Here is an 18,742-nt window from a genome sequence, read left to right as displayed (position 1 = left end):
CCTGTGCAGAACCATCAGCTAGTGCAACCACCAACTGTGTGTCATCCACATAGGATACCACAGTTAATCATCTGCTCCTGGCTACTGCTGAATGTAGATGTTAACTAGGGTAGGCCTCTAGGCCGAGCCCTGAGGAACCCCTTGGCGAACAGCATGCACCTGGGAGCAAAAGGGGGGGCAGACACTTGGATGGTTCTCTCCGATAGAAAGTAGGTGAACCAGCCCAAGGCAGGGTTGTTAATGCCGATATCCTCCAAGCGCTGCAACAGGATCTGATGGGACACTGTATCGAATGCAACGTTTACATCCAGTAGGATCAGAGCTGAGGTACGTTAGACATCTAACGAGCACCTCAGATGTTCTGTTACAGCCAAGAGAACGGTTTCAGATCTGTGACATGTCTGGAAGCCATTTTGGGAGGGGGTGAACATAGTGAGAATGAAATTGATGTAAGCTTCAGTAATCTTAGATACCAAAGGGAGAAGAGAAATAGGGCGAAGAGTATCCGGTTTTGAGAACAATAAGCGCAAGTTTTTTAAGAAAAAGGACCACCTTGGCATGTTTCCAGGCCATGGGGACTACCGCAGAGGACATAAAGAGATTGATGAGTTTGCAAAAAGTAGAGAGAAGCTGAGGTAAACATTTCTGATATTGATCAGTTTTAAGAGGGTCTGCGTTGGGATCCTGATTGTGGCATCACTTCTTGAAAGAGTGCCACGAAGACAGTGAGTATGGGAGTGTCACTGGGCCACGGGGAGGGGCCTGTTGTAATATCATTGTGGGGGAAAGTCCTGTAGATGTTCTCAACCTTCTTAATAAAGAAGGCGGCGAGGACCTTGCATGGCTGATTGGAAGAAAGAGGGGAAGCTTTGGGTTGCCCTGAGTATTTTAGATCTTTAAGCAGGGAGAAGATACATTTAGCACGGTTACTGCTGTTTCTGATGTCATCAGCAAAATAAGCAGGTCTTTCCTTCTGGATGGCCTTATGATAGTTCTTGATGGCTACTCTGTATTGTATTTTCAGAACTGAATGATAGCCTTGTCTCCACACCTTTTCCAGCATTTTACAAGTTTTCTGAGCAGAGGTCTGACTGCCATTGTACCACGGGCTCAATTGGGTAATGCGAATCTGGGACCACCTGGCGGGAATTAAGGTGTCGAGGGAGTGCGTGAGCAAATCAGATAGGGTGCTCTCAGCCCCGTTAGGATTGTCAGGAAGGCTGGGTGTCTGACTCAGGAGGAGGGCACGGTACTGCTCAATATCAAGTTTATGCCAGGGGCACTTTAAAACAGATTTACGAGGTGCGTCCTGGAGGGGCTCTACTCCCTGTAATGCCAGGTAGTGGTCGGATCAGCTCGTAGGGAGGGGTATATTGACTGTAAGAACAGGTAGGTTGGAGCAAACAGGATCCAACAAATGTCCAGCTGAGTGTGTGCAACTTGGAAATCGCTGGGTAAGTTGTAAGGCGTGAGATCAGCTAAAGAAATTGCCAATCTCATAATCTTGACTAGCATCTACATGCAGGTTGAGGTCTCCAATGATGCTGAAATTGGAAGATCTGACAGCTAATATGCCAGATGCTGCAATAAGTGCATCACAGAACTCTTTTGAAGGCCCTGGGGGCGATAGATCAGGAGCCCAGACAATGTAAAATTGGCATTGAAAGAGATCCTGAAACAAGCACACTCACAGACCGCTAGGGCCTCTTTAATCAGGGTGCAGGTGTAGCCAGTTTTAAAAATAGTTGCAATGCCACCACCCCGGGGAGTGTCTCAATGTTATAACCCCGAGTCAGGGCCAGACCACGCTCCGCCTCATTATTGGCAGTGAGCCATGTCTCTGTGAGGAAGAGGACATACGGGGTCTCATCATGTATTAGGTCAAATACTTCGCAAAGTGTTTCACCAAGGAACAGCAATTCAAGCTTAGAAGCTTGACAGTATGTGAAGGGAGAGGTAAGAGAGTTGCGGCTGCCAGTGAGCTGAAAACGGACTGTATACAGCAAAAGGGACCCTCCAGCGAGACACAGAGTTGGTGAGCACATGGACTTATCCCCTTGCTAATGGCAAATAGGTCATCCCGAAAGAATGCACGCTTAGCACAGACCAAACCAGCAGCATGTCTGGTGTCTGGTGCCATCCAGGTGGAGACGGGCGCAGACAGGCTTGTCTTTAGCGCCTTTGGTGCACCAGTGGCGCACCCGGTGCTTACTTCCGCACCATGGCAGGCTTGAAATGGCCGGGGGGGGGGGGGGGGGGGGGGCACAACTGACTCCTTCCAGTCGAGCTCCTGATTGGGTGGGACTCAGCCGTTGTGTCAGCCCTGTTGGCGTGATTCGTGCTAATAATCCTCCCCGCCCAGTCCTTTTTCAATTTGTCCGATGCTACTTTGGAGAGATGAGTTTCCTGCACCAATGAGGTCTCCCTCTTTACCCTGTTGCATCCCCCAGCGTACCTAATAACTATCATACAATAGTCCTCAGCAGTTGCAGGAGTTATGGCAATCTGACTCACGAGGTCAGTCAGGAGGGGGGCCACAGAGCTATTGCTCAGAATTCAGGTATCTTGAGGAAGAGCTCACCAAGCAAGTCCCACCCACCCTCACCCTCCTCACAACGCTTGCAAGGAATGTAAGGCAGTGCTTACTCCCACGCCCACAATGCTGGCACTCCCACCCTGCATGTTTACTCTCTCACCTTCTGCCGCAGAGCCAATGCAGTTCAAACCTACAAGGGGGATCGAGACTTGTCCCTGTCCCAGGTATTAGCTTGAGATGAAGCCTACTTATCACTACCCTCCCATTTCTTCAACACCGTCTCTAGGCGGTATCTCTCCAGGACAGGATCATCATGGCTGACCGTCTGATTGGAGAGCTGTACACTTCAGATTGGGTGGCAACAGTAGGCCCCTCTCTGGAACTTTACATTTTCATTGCTCTAGAATCTGAGGTGTCTATGAACTGCTACAGTTCATCTAGGTCCATTAATTCCCTGTGGACACCATTTATGGTTAGAAGCTTTGTTGCTGGTACCAACCAATGTTCAGTTTCTTGATCTGTGACCTGAGAGCTAAGAGTTGTTTCCTATGGCACGTGGTATCACTGAAGTCTGCCACTATGTAGATGTTCCAGCATATGTAGATGAGCTGACCGTTGTGTTTCTTCGCTACCGAGATCAGTTGCTGAGCCTGTTGATGTCGCAAGAAGCTCACTATGATGAATTGAGGGATCGTTTTGTGCCTGTCCCCTCTCAGATGGATGTGGTGGACACTCTCACACTCCAGTGGAGGGGAGAAAACTAAGCCTGTTAGTTCAGGCAGGAGATTGGATAAGAAAATCTTCAGATCTTCCTCCTCCGCACCATTCTTATGGAGCAGACATTGTTTCTCCTGGTATGGTCTTTGACATCCACCAATTTTCTCTGCAGCATCCACAGCTCCTCGTCCGCCTGGTCCACATCTGGTCCCTGCTACAATATCGTTACACAATCTTCTAAAGCCATCACCGTGAGATCGATCATTGCTAGGCGCATATGGAATGTCCCCAGGTGTGTCCACAAGGATATGAGATTGCCAGCCTTGGACTTAGTGTCCTCATGCATGTCTATTGTGGTAATAATAGAGGTGAGTTCCCTCGTGAGGGTGTCTAGGGTAATATCGCCATGTCAGCGTGGCAGGGGTTCACCCTACCCTTTACCGCTTGCAAAAAAAAGAGGCTGCTGTGTCACTTTAATTTTCTGTTTACTCTTGTAGGTTTGTCCTTCAGAGGTCTCAATGTCGGAGGAGGCTGAATTGGGAGGGGGGAGCACGAGGACCAGGAGGTCTGCAATCCAGCCGTGGATCGACGTCTACAAAACCAGTGAGTGATAAAATGAAGATGCAGAGACATATCATATGACCATGGTCACTGAGTCCCCCCACCCCGAATGGCAATAGAGTGCTCCAGGATCCAAATGTAAGCTTCTCAGATTCATGGCTACCCAAAGGACAACGTTCTGCAGGTAAGGGATCGCTCTCTGATGCAGGGTAGAGATCCACAGGTGAGGGACCATCTTCTGATTTCATAAGCCGGGACAGTGCCTGACTCTCAGTCTGGGTAATAATAATAATAATAATAATATTATTAATTACATTTATAAAGCGCCTGGTTACACTGTACTAGTGTGTCCCCGCGCTATAGAAGCCAACGTCAATTCTAGGGAGAGGTGTTGTCATTCAGTCAGTAGCACTCCCTCTGCCCAAGCGGTTTCAACTGCCTCCCTGTGAAGCCGTTGTCCCTGCCTGTGGGCAAAGCAAGCATCAAAAAGATCTGGGCCTGGTGTTAAGGAGGCGCAGGCCTTGGAAACGGAACTGCCTAGGGCACCTTGTCATCTTGGGGCAGGGCCTGGCCCATTAACACTCAAAGTCATCCACTGAGCGAAGGCACTTATGCACAAACTTGAGTCAAGAGGGGCGGTGGTGTGTGTGCGACAAAGTCCTCAATTCCCTACCTCCGTTACTCCACGCTGGTCTGACCGCTGTCAGTGTGGGCACTTCCTTTTCCTGTGCTCCTGCCCACGGTGCGGCCCTTTGGAATGCATGGTTGCACCGGCCCAAGCACCTGCAGTGGGTGTTAGGGCGTTGTTGTATGGGAAATGCGCTGAAGTGCTAACATTGAGTCGGGGCGGGTAGCAGCCCCTGACACGTTCCTTGCTATTGAGGCTTCGGTTCCTCCACGGTTTTCCGGTCCCTGACGGGACTCTCGCAGCATGGGCGTGGCCTCGTGCTCCAGTACACAGCGTCGGCCTACTGCATGAGCTGCTGCATCGGTCTCGCAGGCCAGACACTCAGCAGAGCTAATTCAGATCATATCAAGGTACCCCCCCAGAGTCCACTATTCTGGCTCCCGATTGCCAGGCTGGTTGACTGCCCAGGCATGCAGTTTTGAGAAAGTCAGTGCCAGGGTAGTACCAGTGGGAGCCAGCCATCCTGGTCATGGCCAGACTGTGCCCTTATTCACATACTTTCAAATTAAACAACTAGCCAAAGCTATATCTTTTTACAAAGGAGAGGTCTTTATTAACATTGAAAATGTGGAGCAGTTGAAGTGCTGGCCTCCAAAACCAAACCAGATGGTTCTTGCACTTTCTGGAGCTAGTTTTTATGCACAAAAAAATTGAATGTGCTTTACTGTAAGCAATTCAAACAACTATATATATATGGACAGTGTTATAGTGTGGGGCAGGTTCGCGAGCTCTGCCTATCTCTAGAATCGTGTGGCTGCCAGTCCATTTACTGTGACATTGTCTACAGGGTTTGTTTATGTCATAGTGATGGCTTCATTTTTAGTTTGGTGAAACTTGAACGCCCCTGTAAATTGTCAGTGCTCCCATGTTCCTGTCAATCGTGCAGTTTCTCTCTATCATTTAGCGTCACAGGACTCAGAGGGTTTCTGGAAGCTGAGCCTCAGCTTCCTCCTTGCACAGAGACCCTTGACCCTACACAGAGACGTTTTAAGGCATGGGCAAAGTGGCCTCTGGTCCGGGGCCCCAGCCTTTCTGGGGCCCCTGATAGAGCCAGCTCTGCCCTGCAGAGAGTCATGCTCTAATGACCTTGAATAATTCTTAAACAGATTGTTTCAAATATGGTTTTCTTTTAATTTATTTTAATGTGGGTGATATGTGAGTCACTTAGACACATTGCAGAGAAATGTTGCTTTCGTGTTTCATGCAACACCCATACAAAAGTTTCTTTTAGATCAAAACAGAACCTTCATATGTCACAGAGATTATTTGTAGTAGTATTAGTGAGCTGTCACAATATTGAAAACACTATTCACTATATTTGAATATCATATGTAAACACATTTAGAATTTGAACCAGAGTGCCTATGCACTGTCAGTGACCTGGTCAAGGAGGACATGGAAGAGCTGAAACTGGATCAAAAATTCAAAGCTCTTTCGAGAAGGGACCCCCAAAATACTTCTGGCCCAGGGCCCCCATAATTCTTAAAATGTCCATGACCCTATGGCCCTCTGCTGTGCTTCCAGGTCACATCAGCTCTGACCCAACCCATTGAGAGCAGGATGACCGTCACTGGGAGTGCCTGCCTTGGTTCACTGCGCAAAGCAAGGAAAACTCACAATGGCCCCCAACACCAGGAAAAAGTTCCCTGAATATCAAGGCCATTGTTTTTCACAAACAGACACTTTTAGAACTTGCTTGTATAAAAGAAAAAAGAATGCAAAGCGGGTGAAAAAAAGATTATATCTGCTCAGAATGCAGCCCTGTGTACAGTGCAGTGACAGATATACTACAGGCAGAGAAAGGCTCGCAAGGTGGCCAGGGATGTGTAGATATGGTGGAAGGTCCAAGGTGATGGAGACCAGGATACTCATGTAAGACTGTCCTGACAAGAAGGCCGACAAATACGAGGTGAGAATGAGACTGAGGGAATGAGCAGGATGCGCAATACTTTAGGGTAGCTAAATCCTTCTCCAGGTTCCCTAGTTTCAGTGCTTAATTTGTAAAATAATAAGCGCCAGGGCCCTGAGCAGGAGGCCACTGCAGCTTCCACCACCCATTGCCCTGTAATCGCTGCCAATGATAGCACCCACACAACTACTAACTTTCTCTCTAACCTTCAAGTGCGACAGTTCAGATTATTCCAGATCCCCGAAGCTAAAGGAATGATAGGTATTAGTATTTTTTAATGTATATTGTATTCATAAACAACAGTTGTTCTGCTCAGCTCTAAATTAGATGAGCAGCGCCACCATATGGCAGAGTCTGGTGATGGCAAGTAAGTGCCAGTTCTGAGCACCGGAAACCAACGGCTCAACTTAAACACTGTCTTTAAATATCCTCGAAAAACATATTACAGCCACAATAGTCAGAAAAGAGTTACAGAAAAATGTAATTTATTTCCCAGTAGGAACTAGTTCATCAGTCATTTGTGCCAGAACATCAGAGTAATGGGCTTCATGTTCTTGCATTCATCAAGGTAGCACACACTCACTAATGTCCTTTTTTAGGTCTCGGCTAGCGTAAGCTGCGCACATGCGCAGTCTCACTGGCGAGATTTTATGTTTTGAGGAAGCTTTCACTAGCGGGCTTTAAGCCCTGCCCCTCTTTCCCATTGGCGGGCGTCACCGTTTATGCTAAACCATGGCCAGGCATTGGAAAAGAGCTTGCAGTGACGTACACTTTTCTCTTTTAGAGCCGTCCCACTTGGACGTGGTCGCCTGATTTACGTCCGTCGTACAAGCTTTCTTATCTTTATGGGGCCATGTTGGCCCCATAAAGACAAGAAAGCTTTCACAAAGCACAGAAGTGAAAGCTGACCGTGCTTGTTTCACTTTCTTTCAAAAGGGAGTGATGCACAAACCTCTTTTTGCACTGAAAACCTGGCCGCTGTTCGGGTCGTAAAGCGAGGCTTGAGACACACACATCGGGGGCGGTAATTTGCGTGACGAAAGTGAAAGCTGACCGTGCTTGTTTCACTTTCTTTCAAACGGAAGTGATGCACAAACCTCTTTTTGCACTGAAAACCTGGCCGCTGGTCGTAAAGCGAGGCTTGAGACACACGCATCGGGGTAGGTGATTTGCGTGTGACAAACAGTGCTTGCGCTGGTTCGGCTCTCCCAGCACACTGAATGGCGGTAAGCTCCCCGTATGTGGCAGCAGAAGACAGAGTTGTGGGCAGGGCGAGTGGCCCTCCTGTTTCACCATGGTCGGACTGGCCCTCTGGGACCTATGCGGCCCTTTGTGGGGAGCTGCAATCTCTCCTCCTTAGTAACACACATGTGAGCCGGCCCAAGAAAGACATGCTGTGGTTTCGTTGTAGGGGTGCGATCCGTGACAGCTCCCGGCCGCTTCACATGCAGATGGGAGAGATGACAATGGAGGGGGTGGCTGCATGACCGAGGCCGATGACTAAGTGTAACCAGAAGCCCCGCTCGGGGGTTCATCTCTGGAGCTCTTTGTGTGTTCTAAAATGCTGTCCCACCCTGTGATGGGCTCCTAGAGAACACCCTTTATGATCCTGGGGCGGGTTTGCCCCTCTGAGGAGCGGCTGCGTCTCTTCCTCGTCCCCGTATGTGTAAGCGGAGCCGAGTCTGCCATAGATGGACTGTCAGGGCCTCTCGTTGTCCGCTGCTCTTTGGGTTTCGTGTCTTGTTTCCAGGCATGTGTGATGTCTGGCACAGGGCTTCCCATGTCTGCCCTTAGCGGAAAGAGCGCCTGACTGACGGTGACTTACTAGGTTTTTAGGCAAGATTGAAGAGTGAATGTGTTTAGGTGTGGCTTCACAGCGCAGTTCTACAATAGAACTGTTATGTTTGCAGGGATGAGTGGGGTAACCTCTGTAAGTCCGTGGGTGTTTGTCCTCTGCATACAGCGCAGCAGGGTCTCACTATATACTCAGCAGACCCAGGTGTGTAAATAACAATGCATAAATTTAGTTCTACAAACCCACTATTTGCAGCCGCAACAGTACCCTGAATATATGTAGCTTGCCAGAGTGATGTACGTGGTGAGAAATGGAACAGTTTGGAATGGATTACGGAATGCAGGTTTAGAATGGCATGGGAGAGTTTGTTACAGGAAAGAGCAGAGGAAGCAACAGTTTAAGGAGGCTCTTATTGAGACCCCCCATCTTAATAAAAGCCCTTTATGACTGAATTTCCACTCTCGTGAGTAACCAAAGGAGGACACCCATAAGAACTTTGCATATTCATCTCGGGCACCCACAATAAAATGCACTACCATCATAACTGCAAGCTATCAGATGTCAGTGTTAAACCTCCCCCCCAAACTCAAAACGGTTGAGTCCGGTTTACCTGGTAACTTTATAGATGCTATGTGGGCCCGTACAACGTGCAACATTTTCAGCCAGTCCTGGCTTTTCAGACTACAGTTCCCATGCAGGATTGATTTTTAACTCATAGTTATAATGGGGAAAAGGTAAAGTAACAGAATGCTAAGTGTCATTCGTGAAAAGCCTTGTCACTTGTGTACTGGTGCCACTAAAAGCCTACACAGCATGTAACAGAGCAGGGAGCTGTAAAATTCCTCAGATTAAAGAAAAAAGTTGAGGCCAATTTGGGCACAAATCTGAAGAATGACACCGATGTTGACAACTACGTTCTTCGTGGTTTTAATGTAGCTCCTTCGCCTTTGTTTTCAGCAGATGTCTCCTTATTATCTATTGGATAAAAGGCGTCTGAAGGAGAGAAAACAAGTCTGCGACATCCACAGGACGAATATAAAAACAAAAATTAGGAAGCATGAAAGAATGGTGTGAAAAAGATATCTCATTTGTAGCCTAAAGAATATATCCCCATCCCCTGATATTTCATATAAGAGGGCCCAGTCTACAAGGTTCATTAGTTCACCTCTACCCCATACCACTCCTTTGTGGCAGTTTTCAGCCCTCCTCGCAGGTACCTGGTCCGCTACGTCTTCAGCGGCGCCCATCACATCGCTGGTGGGCGCCATGACTCACTGTCTCCGCTCCGGAGGAAGCCACCCAAAACCTTTGGACACGGGTGGGGTCAAACACATGGTGGGACTGGCCCTCAGGCACCAATGCGGCCCTTTGTGGGGAGCTGCAATCTCTCCTCCTTAGTAACACACACACGAGCCGGCCCAAGAAAGACATGCCGTGGTTTCGTTGTAGGGGTGCGATCCGTGACAGCTCCCGGCTGCTTCACATGCAGATGAGAGAGACAACAATGGAGGGGGCGGCTGCATTACCGAGGCCGGTGAGTAAGTGTAACTAACGGACCTCAATACGTCCAATTGCGCTCGCCATGATTCCGTTCTTGGGGGAAGCTGGCATCACTTAACCGTCCCCATATCTTCCACCTTACTGTGCTCTTAGCTCCTTAAAACCACTCTTAGCAGATTCACTGCTTACTTAATATCCCTGGGAGATGCACCAATGGACCCCAATACGTCTGATCGCGTTCAACGCGATCACGTTATCAAAGCCCTTCATGGCAGACCCATAGAACTGCAACCTTGCCATCGTGGTTCAATGCAACTTCGAAACAAGCAATTATAAATACACCAGCAGCATAGCAGGGCCCCTGAAACTTCTCATGTATGTTTGAAATCCCCAGGAGGCAGACTTATGGATCTAAATGTGTTTGAGCGCATTCTACACAATAACTTTTTGTGAAAAGTGGACTCTAACAGACGGTCCGCCTAGCTCTCTCCTCATCATGATCTAAATCCCTCACTTCTGTGGAGTGGATGTAGTCGTACGGTTAGAGCTATAGACCTCGGAGCTGATGAACCAGGTTCGAGTCTCTGCAACGACGCTCAACATCCTGTGATTCTGGGCAAATCACTTAATCTCCCTGTGCCTAACAAAAAAAAAGCATTAAAAATGCAAAGGTTCTAGGGCCAGATGTAGGTGGCCATTTACCGACCGGTAAATGGTCATTCCATATGTAGGTGCCCTATTTTACCGATTCAGTAATTTTACCGAATCGGTAAATTTACCGATTCGGTAAAATACCGAATCGGTATTTTTACCGATTCGGTAAATTGGAGATGTAGGTGGGACTCTTCTGAGTCCCACAGGCCTTACCGAATCGGTATTTTACCACCCAATCCAATTGGGTGGTAAAATACCGAATCCAGGTGTGCATGCACATGTGTGCATGCACACCTGTGCCATGTGACAGTCAGACATGCCCTTAGGGCATGTCTGTGTGCCACATGTCACACGTGCCTGAATTCGGGGTGCTAGAGGGTGTCAAAGTGACGCCCCCTGCACCCTTGCAAAAATCGGTATTTAACGAATCGGTAAATACCGATTCGGTAATGACCATTGATTCCTATGGGCTTCAATGCCCATAGGAATCAATGGGCATTACCGATTCGTTATTTACAGAATTGGTAAATACCGAATCTTAACGATTCGGTATTTACCGATTCTGAATTACCTACATTCCCCCCCTCTAATTTACCACTTCTTAAATACCGAATCGGTATGATTCGGTATTTTAGAAGTGGTAAATTAGAATTACCTACATCTGGCCCCTAGCCTTTTATTAAGTTAAAGCCATTTGCTTTGCTATACAATACCATTAACAAAGCAAATGGCTTTAACTTAACCAAAAGCGAGACCTGTTGCATTTTCAGTGCTTGTTTTAAAAAGCCAGTACCAGCTCCCTGAAGCATATCTTTGCATCAATGACATGTTATCTGTGGGAACAGTTGTGAAAGCCAGAACATCTCAAATGTAATGTATTCTATGTACTTGTAGGGAACCCATAATGTTCCTTAATGAAAAGGTGATGGTAAAATGATTTGTTCATTTGATTTCTGATTTAAGGTTATTCGCTTATTAACTAGTTTTAAAGTTATATTAAACAATTAGTATTGGATACCTAAAACACACAAGAACCCATGGCACTTATCTGTTCTTTGTTGAGAATCCCCTCTCCTATTTCCACGCAGAACCACTTACACCATTATAACGCCAAGTAAGCTGCCACGCATGTAGTCCTATCAGTCGTATACACACGGGCACTAGAATTATGCAACAGGATGGACTAAATTGTGCGGCAGCAAAGGGCAAATTATGTGGCATAATGCAGCACATTTTAAAGCAGCATTACCTCATTAGTTGGTCATTTTTACACGTTAACACTTCATAATATACATACAAAATCGTAGTTTGTAGTTGTATGTATATTGTCCTATCTGAATAGGTCTATTGCAGTGACAACAAATATTTGCAGGTCCTGAAGAAAGCCACGGAGAATATCTCTCCATAAGGCTGAAACATGTCGACCAAGAAAGCAGTGATTAATTTCTAACTGCTTTATTTTTGTATTTGTTTTCACCTCTCTTTCACATATTTTAGAAGGAAGACCTAAGAGACAGAACATTATAAGAGAATATACCGTCTCCAAGGTTTATCCTTTTTAACACACTATTTTCACTTTTCTCTTGCACTGCACACTAATGATACCCTGATAAACGATTTAGCTACTCAATCACATTCATTGTTCTTTCCTTCTTTAAGAATCAGAGAGAAGGTTACAACTCTTGAAAAGTTGCTATCTCTGATCATATAAGAGAGGCACTAAAGAGTTGTATATGGACCCCAGATGATGACACTGGGCACAAGATTGTGTAGTGATGGGTTACCATTGATCCTTACGTGGTTCAGAGCACTTTTTTCGTTCCTCTTTTTTCGAGATCTTGATAAGAGCACAGCATCTGTATGAGCTGTAGTAGCCTTAAGATAAATATCTATAGGTTTTTCTTAGTCTGGTAGGTTCCTTCGGTTGTTTAAACATATTAGAGGTAGGGGGACTGAACCCTTACTAGACTTTAAACTTTCCCTCAGACCTTCTTGTGTTTTTCTTATTCCCCAAGAGCCGCCATCAACATACTCCCCGAACATGCCAGTTCTAGGAAAGAAGAAAACTAAATAGAGAGTAGAATCTACCGACTGAATGTCATCTACAATGCTGTCGCTCTGGTGTAGGAAATTCAACCTGTGGAATCCTCTCCATATTTAGAGTGCCCTCCAGAAATGGTAGGATCCTCATGTACCACCGAACTCCAAATCAGGACTGTAGAAAATGGATTCTGCCCATTTAATCCCCCAGAATTTTTCTCATTTGTCTACCTAGTTTTTGGACTTTTACTGTTAGAGTGTCTCACTATCCAAGTCTCACTCAGTAAATTCCACTAAATGGACTTAGAGTGCTAACCACCAGTGTCTGTCTATTGTGATAAGGCGCTGCTGTACGGCTAGGGTAAGAGGCTCTGTGCTGGTTACACTACCATCTTGCACAGCCCGGTATATGCTTATAGATAGCCTGTTGCAGAGGGGTTGAATCAAGTATTGTACTGAGCTTTGGTCGGCCTTATAATAAGAGTAGGCATTCACAGTGTAGGTCTAAGGTGTTTACTGAAGGTGTGTGGCGCTTACAGTGTATTACATATTATTGGCAAAATGTACCCTAAAGTAGTTTCACGCCACTTATACCTTCAGTGTCCAGTGAGGTATCAATCTGGGGGTAAACAAGCACCAGAGTGTAGATTTACAGTCCCTAACAACATATCTACATGACATATGATACTTTAAGAATTGTGATGATTTCATTACAAGACCAGAGGTTACCATTATACATAAACTTTTTACTGCTGCCCCAACAAGCAGCCCCTTAAAGAACATAAAACACAGCATAAAGAAAACATTCCAGTTTAAAACTTTCAAAACAGTATGTAGCTCCATGTCACTAAGCATATTCCTCTTTTTATATTCTGCTCCTCAACAAGATAAGTACTATGATTTACATGGAATTTGCTATGTCTTTACTTTGTGCTTTAATTATGTTCATGCTTTATCAACCATTACTTACTTTATTGTAGGTACATGTGTTTTTTTCTAGATCACCTCTCTAATTTATGATTGAGTTTTTTTTATTCTTTTCTTCTTGAATCTTGTATATGCCTTATTGGTGCTTCGATTACTGTCTTTTACTTTGCCAAGTTAGGTAAAAAAAAAACTGGCGAGAAATGGTCTAGGAAGGAGCAATCCTTACACATAAATTGTTTGGAGTTGTTAGCAGGTCTAAATGCTTTGATGAGTTTCAAGTCTATTATAGCAAACAGTGTGGTGTTGATCCGGTTGGACAATTTCACTGCTTTATCGTATATCAATTGCTTAGGGTGAGCAAGATCGAAACAACTTGCAGATCTAGTCAAGAAAATGTAGTATTTCTGTTGGGAACAGGAAATTCTCTTGAAGGCAGAGTTCATCCCAGGTCAGCAGAACCAGAGAGCAGATTGGAACTCGAGGTACTTGAGGGACACCAGCGACTGGAAGCTGAACCCAGTATTTTCCAAAAAGATTCAGATTTCATAGGTCCCTTTCAGGTAGACCTGTTTGGCAGCAGATTGACATTTCAAGAAGAACAGTTTTACATCTAGAAGCCAGACCCCAGAGTGCTGGCAGTGGATGCTTTTGTGCAGACTTGGGAAGGAGAGAATTGTTATGCATTCCCTCCATTTTCACTGATCCAGAGAGCACTGTTAAATGTTCGGCTGCATCATTCTAGTAACCCCGTTTTGGACCTCTAAGGTTCGGTTTCCTGGGTTAATGAACTAGCAGTAGAAGTTCTCTTACTAGTACCAGTGAGTGCAGAGCTTTTAGAAGGACCTGAAGGAGAGGAGAATCCTTTAGTACTAGAAGGGAACTTGAACCTTCTTGTATGAAGGATTTCAGGGGATCTGGTAAATACTCTGGTTTTTCCTGAGAGGCTAAGAATCTGCTGGATAAATCATGGGCGCAAGGTACAAGGAAAAGATACAGAGGAGTGTGGAGAAAGTGGTGTAGTTGGTGCATCGAGAGGGATTTGGATCCCATGGAGGTTCCAGCGATAGATGTGGCTAATTACCCTGCTGAGTTGTTCAATTCAGGCTTGTCCTCTAGAATGGTAAATTGTTACAGATCAGGTGTGTCAGCAGAAAATTCCTTGGTAAATAATTTTGCTATTGGCAGGGATCCTCTAGTCCACAGGGCGATGAAAGGAATAAGACTTAGGTGGCCACCTAGAGCTCGGAATGGCTCCGCATGAAACATCAATTTATTATTTACATTTGTGTCTCCTGGCCAGATAATACTTATCTTTCTTTGAGATAAATATCCTGGAAATTAGCTACTTTTCTCTGTCTAATCTCTTTTAGAAGAGTCTCAAACGTTAAGGCTCTAGAGGTTTGTAATAGATTTTATTCCCCAGACGGAGTCTAATTTGACATCTGGAAAGGGACCAAAACCATTTCTAATAGTATTTTCCATTCACTTTTTAGAGACTGCAAGAAGGTCTGTGTGGTGAGCTGCATGAGAGTTAATGAACAAATAATGCTGGAATTCAGACCTGATGGAGAAGATCAATTGTTAATTTCCTATGTGAAACCTTATAAAGCAATATCAACAGCTACTATTTCATGGTGGGTAAGAGCAGTGATATCCATGGCTGGAATCAATTTGACAAAATTTGGAGCTCACTACTCTAGGGATGCTATGGCTAGTAAAAAATGTAGTGCAGGTGGTACACTTGCAGACATTCTAAATGCTGATTAGTCAAGTGCTAGCACCTTTGCGAAATATCACCTTAAACCCGTGGACCATGTGAGCAGTCTAGCACTGAGGAATTTTAAACATGTATAATGGTAGCCTCTTGTCTTGTAATGAGTTGGCGATTCTCCAATTACCATACAGAGAGATTCTTGATTTTATTTAAGACAATGGAGGCTACTATTATATAATTCCCACCACTCCTAATTTGCCTATTTTTCAAATGTGCAATTGGAGTTTGTTGACTCAGTTTATTGTAATTGTATCATTAACCTGATATTACTTTACAGAGGTAAATAATTATTTACGTCGGATCACTTGGTTTTTCATATCACTTGGTTTCTTCTTTCTTTCAGATAATTCCTTGCAGTAAGAACCTTTTCAGTCAAGCCAAAGGAGAATTTTTCGTTTCGGCGCAGCCTAAAAGAGGAATATGCTTTGTGTCATGGAGCTCCATACTGTTTGAAAAGTTCTAAAGGGAAATGTTTTGTTTATGATGTGTTTTATGTTCTTTTAAGGTCTATATGTTGGGGCAGCAATAACATTTTAATGCATAATGTTAGCCCCGTTGTCTTTTATGAAATCAATATTCTCTCTATATTGTAATTGGAGAATCACCATTCCCTGGCTCTGCGCAATTTAATTACTCCGCTCTCACATTTTGAGCAGGTCAAGAATCAATTTTCTGCCAGGTCATTGGCATGCCTACCTTTGAAGTAGATGCAGCCTGTCCTAATCTTTCTAAGAACCTGTGAAGGTGTCAAGTCATCCAGACAATGTCATCGATAAAATCAGCTAATACAAAATCAGTCCGGGACAAGTGTCTTGTTATCTATATTTCAAGGTCGGCTAACGATAATAGCATAAACAATGTAGTCTGAATTGATGTGTGTTTAATATTTTAATTTATGCAAATGCATCTCAGACTAGTATATTGATGCACACAAGTTATATCTGTATTACCTCAAAAAGTCCCCATTTAACATAAAATTAACGACAGAATAAAAGGCTCATCAAGTGGCCTTTGGGCTAGAGAGTTCCTTTGCCCTCAGATTATCGCACCAGAAACTGCCAGAAGAGACTGACAAAGACTACCAGATTGCCATACAGTCGCAATATGCCATTTTACGCAGAGAGATGATACCAAGCCAAGTCCGAGAGGAGGGAAGCTCAGCCTAGCTGATGTTTGTTTTCCCTTCAAGGGAACACTGTCTCCCAGCTACTGAGCATCTTGCTGTGAACAAGTATGCAGTGCCCTAAATCCTAAGATACTCTAGATGCAAGTAAAGCTATTCCATGCTCTCATAGTATAGTGCATAGGAGTAGACTTTAGGGTCTTAGGTTGACAGATAATATTTTCACGATAGTAGAAATGTTCATATTTTTGTTGTTAGTGCTGTTTTAATAATATTCTGTGTGATTATTTTACATGAGCTAAGCTACAGGATGAGACGATTGAAATAGAACACTTTTAATCATAAAGTGTGTTTCTCTTACTGCATTGATGGTGTGTGATATTATAAAAGATAAAATTGGGTTTGAATTACCACTGCGTTGCTCAACTCTTTGTTAAGAATGTTGAAAAGCCTGACAAAGAGTGAATATTTGTTCATATATTGATTATGAAATTACATTTCACACATTCACCTTGTAAGGAACCTTAACATCAAACCTGGATAGCACAGCGGAATGTAACATAGGGGTGTTACGCTCCCAAGACTCCATTTCTCGGATAGCCCCGCACCTCCAGATTGGCTTCCGCATGAGCAGCGGGCACGTCACACTGAACAAGTCTCCGTTCCACACCATGATGACATATCCGCACGTGCCACACAACTAATCGACAACCTCAGATAAAACAGGGAGTAACATCAGAAGCAGGTAAGATGTGAGGCTCCAAGGACATGAAACGGGTATTCTGCTGGGCGAGAACTTTTGATGAAGTACAACTCGGTGGTATATCTCATGAGGTGGTTTTTACCTTGGCTATTCTGTTAGTAGCACCTTCCCTGCTCTCTATGAAATTAACCAAACAATGAAATATGAACACATGCATACGTTTCTCTTCTTACAGAGTTTGACTAAAGGGTCTGCCATCTCCAAGACCTTATGGATCCATAAAATATACTTGGGCACTGTAGGTCTTGGTACTTATCCCTCTTGCATGCGAGTGTGTACCATGCCTCACACTACACTGTTTGTTGTATTTATTATATGAGTGCTCTCACTAGAGTGTAGCTACAGCAATAAGTGGTGGAGTGATGGGTATTCACTATTGCACATGACTTAAAAAATGCACAGTGTATGGATAAAGCTTCATAAAAGCAATGAATACGGAACACAACAGCACGTGTTTGTGCAACTATGTGAAGAATGACAAATGTGTCTCTTTTTCGTTCCAGACCAACCAAGGGAAATCCCCGATCTATGGGTGTAGGTATGTGCATAATTTCACACCCTCAAGCTGGTAAAATACCACTGAGAACAGGGATCAAAAGAGAAACCGGTCCTGAAAAAAACCCAGTGACCCAGGGCCGGACTGGCTACCGGGCAGTTTGGAATGCTGCTGAGCTGGGGGCTGATTTCGTTCATGGAGACCTGCGTGTGCTAAATGAAATTCGTTTTGCTTTAAATATTTCGAAGTACACGCAGGTCTCCATGAACAAAATCAGCCCCCACCGCAGTGATATCAGCCCGCCGCTCGGCAGCATTCCAAACTGCCCGGTAGTCAGTCCGGCCCTGCAGTGACCCAGAGGGGCAATAAATAGGGCTGAAACTTGTGGACGTCTGATGTATGGGTCATGATATTTATAACTGTTTAACCTTGCCAAAGGTATCCAGAATAAAGAATAGACTGGAGAAACTAGCTGGCAATTTTAATTAGAGATTCCCTCCTGGTAAGAGCTCCGCTTACAAATAGCATCAAGCCTACCCACTCACACTAGGTGCAGTGGGTAAGGATCCAATGACGAAGCATGCCACGGGTGGTACCTGTGGGTGAGGATCCTTTTATATTATCTAATAGATTCCAGGGTCCCACTATTCACCACACATACCTTTCTGGGGGCAATTAACATAGGAAAACCCTCTCACCTTGATAGGATTTGGATTGACTAGGAAGCTGATGGTGTCCTAGATTTCTTGCTTCTCATTCCCCTTAGTGATACATGGTAGTTACTTTCAACAATTATAATGTCCATTCCTCAAAGGTAGAGACAATAAATTATAAAACCCCAGTCTGGCCTGATTCCCAGTGTTGTGATTTAAAAAATAATATTACAAAACTAAGGCAAAAAAGGTCAAATCCGAAATGAGGGTTAGCATAAGAACATCAGAGAAACTAGAGTAGCATATTCAACTTTAATTAAGAGGAATAAGATGTTCTATTATAAATCTAAGGACAAATAACGATACAAAGCATTATGTTGATGTGTCCGGAAATGAGCTACTAATATTAGTTCTCCCAGGTGCATGGTCGCAGAAGACGACTAGGTCAGATATTTGAGCGAATCGTATGCAAAAAAAAAATCCTCAGCCCCAATGAGTGATCTGTGCCAGATGAGAAATTAGTGTCATATTTGTCAGAAAACCCCTTGGAAAAGATAATAATCATTTTGAATTTATCAAGGGCAGCTGGCTCAGATAACCTCCCTG

At 44.6% G+C, this 18,742-nt stretch overlaps 1 long non-coding RNA gene across 1 annotated transcript in view; it reads left to right on the top strand.

Annotated features, from left to right (window-relative positions):
• The window catches only part of LOC147708125 (uncharacterized), a 37,660-nt gene extending 21,027 nt beyond the window's left edge, over window positions 1-16,633 (top strand). Inside the window, exons 2-4 of the long non-coding RNA XR_015296491.1 lie at window positions 3,751-3,856; window positions 14,821-14,961; window positions 15,445-16,633. This is a non-coding gene — a long non-coding RNA (uncharacterized LOC147708125). The remainder of the gene's footprint in view (window positions 1-3,750; window positions 3,857-14,820; window positions 14,962-15,444) is intronic.
• Window positions 16,634-18,742: the final 2,109 nt, after the last annotated feature.

The sequence above is a fragment of the Lissotriton vulgaris genome, chromosome 6 (assembly GCF_964263255.1).
Source record: "Lissotriton vulgaris chromosome 6, aLisVul1.2, whole genome shotgun sequence".
Lineage (NCBI taxonomy): Eukaryota > Metazoa > Chordata > Amphibia > Caudata > Salamandridae > Lissotriton > Lissotriton vulgaris.
Note: the sequence above shows the minus strand (reverse complement) of the source record. Positions and strands in the feature narration are given on the sequence as shown.